We start from the raw sequence: 2,931 nt of genomic DNA, 5'->3' as shown, positions 1-2,931 counted from the left end.
GTTTCGATACCCGTGGTGGGCAGAGCACAGATAGCCCATCGTGTAGCTTTGTGCTTAATTACAAACAAACTCTCTCACTCAAAAAATCTGTTTGCAGTCTAAATATGATCGTTCAGTTTTATTGCACATAATGTGGTTTGTTGTTACACAAGCAAGTTTTGTTTGTTGTTTCTACACGGTTACAAGTAGCTTTCCGAAGTGTCAGCAAGAACTGACATTTCTCAAACGAAAACTGCTATACCATTAAACTACTTATAACCATGTAATATGTGTAAGATAAACTCAACGTGTCTCTTTCTTAATCTCACAGCAATAAAACTATTAAACATTGTCATATTTTAATTTCTATACTATAAGTAAGAAAAGCATTGAGCATCACTTACCAAAGAGCTTTGGAGCGCAACCAGAATTCAAAATCATAAAAAGATTATATCATGAATATAACATTCAAAGAAACTCTCAGAAGATGAATTTTGAATTTCCGAAAATTTGGTGGGGTTTGGTTTGAATTTCGCGCAAAACTAGACGAGGGCTACCTGCACTAGCCGTCCCTAGATTAGCAGTGAAAGACTGGAGGGAAGGTAATTAGTTATCACCACCCACCGCCAACTCTTGGGTTACTCTTTTACCACCGAATAGTGGGATTGATCGTCACATTATAACGCCCCCACGGCTAAAAGGGCGAGCATGTTTGGTGTGACGGGGATTCGAACCCGCGACCCTCAGATTGCGAAGCGAGCGCCCTAACCACCTGGCCATGCCGGGCCTATTGTATTGAATTCGTATAATTTGGTAAATACTTTTCTTTCACCTTTAAATAAAAATTTGTCTCCGATTTTCTAAAAGATTATGTTAGATCTTCCATTATGGACGTCATATAGTCCGTTCTATTTCAGTATGAAATACAAGAAAGCGACAGACTATCATATCTATCAGGTTCCTGGCTATCACTTGTATCATGCCTGGCCATTACCACTCCCCTGATTCACACCTGCTGTCTACTAGTTATAGAGTTTTATATTATCATAACTCAGCAAACATTATTCAACTGAAAGATGCTATTACAACATAGGTTTGAGCAATTTCGAAAATATCATAGTGAGGATGAACTCTGTAAGTGAAAATTATGGTAGCAGCATTAAGCGGTTACAGGTGCAATTTCCAGAAATGAGTTTAATGCACTAACCGTTAAGCCTTATGCTTCTGCGCAAAATATTTCATCTGTACGTTACACGCTTCTCTCTACAGGTTGTTCCAAGTAACCAAACTGAGTTTATAACCATTCTGTATTTTAATATCAGTATGATATAAGCACGGCCAAAGAAACTCATTAAAATGAAACACTTAATTAATTGCAACTATTCAAATGGCGTCAATCTCGCATTGTAAGTTTAGTTAAAAATGGGATTTTTAACCACCTTATTCGATACACGTATCAAATGGCTAAGTGAGATACCCCTGGGGGTTAGGCATAGCTCTATCTAATATTTTCAACTGCTGAACAGATAGAGGGCAACCAGTCACCAATACTCGCCGCAACGAATCGTACAACTGGTTTAAATGTTACAACTGAAAATGTGGAGGGTGTTTAGCATAAATACGACTCGAACGTAGGACCGTGCGATCCACAACCCCGACACAATAACCAATATCTAATCTGGTGATTAGGGAACTCAACTCACAATCTGCGAGTCGCGGGATCGAAATCCTTCACCGATCATGCTCGCCATTTCAGTCGTGGGAATATTATAATGTGAAGGTCAATCCCTCTACTCGTTGATAAAGAGTAATCCAAGATTTGGAGATGGATGATTTGACTAGTTGCCTTTCCTGTAGTCTATAACTTCGAATTAAGGACGGCTAACGCAATGGTCCTGAGTAGCTTTGCACGAAATTCAACAACAGTGAACAAGCACCTGGCTCTTCAAGTTAAATGTACATAGTTGAATTGCATATATTTATATGTCGCCACGTATTTGCATGTACACAAATGTATTCACAGATCTGAGAATAAACATTATCTCAATCATATCCTCTTTTTATGTTTCGTACGTATAAATTTTCGTTTAATTTCTCGAGATGGACGCGAGAGGTGGTGGAGGTTTGGATTTCAAAGTTAACAAGGCGGATTCGATTCCGTTAGGGAAACAGCAGATAACATTGTTTTGTCATAAACACAAATAACAATACAAAAAATTTATCTTAATTTCTGACCAATAATTGTTGTGAAACTTGCTCAGATGTCGAAGTTTATCTTGTAATGAAGATATCTTATTGGTTTGTAATTAAGCACAAAGCTACACTGGGCTATCTGTGCTCTGCCAACTACGGGTATCGAAACCCGGTGTCTTCCGTTGTAAGTCCGCAGACATACCGCTGTGCACTGGGGGGCGATATCATATTTTAAGAAGATCGTTTGAAAACGTTTAAACTGACCTTAACAGCAATAGTGTAGTACAAATTTTAAATTTCGCGAATAGTAGTACAAATCTTATATAACAGCAATAGTGTAGTACAAATCTTAAATTTCGCGAATAGTACAAATCTTACATAACAGCAATAGTGTAGTACAAATCTTAAATTTCGCGAATAGTAGCACAAATCTTACATTTCGCGAATAGTAGCACAAAGCTTACATAACAGCAATAGTGTAGTACAAATCTTACATTTCGCCAATAGTGTAGTACAAATCTTACATTTCGCCAATAGTGGTACAAATCTTACATTTCGCCAATAGTGGTACAAGTCTTACATTTCGCCAATAGTAGTACAAATCTTACATAACAGCAATAGTGTAGTACCAATCTTACATTTTGTCAATAGTAGTACAAATCTTACATAACAGCAATAGTGTAGTACAAATCTTACATAACATCAATAGTGTAGTACAAATCTTACATAACATCAATAGTGTAGTACAAATCTTACATA

Source organism: Limulus polyphemus, unplaced genomic scaffold (assembly GCF_000517525.1).
Source record: "Limulus polyphemus unplaced genomic scaffold, Limulus_polyphemus-2.1.2 Scaffold975, whole genome shotgun sequence".
Classification (NCBI taxonomy): Eukaryota; Metazoa; Arthropoda; class Merostomata; order Xiphosura; family Limulidae; genus Limulus; species Limulus polyphemus.
Note: the sequence above shows the minus strand (reverse complement) of the source record.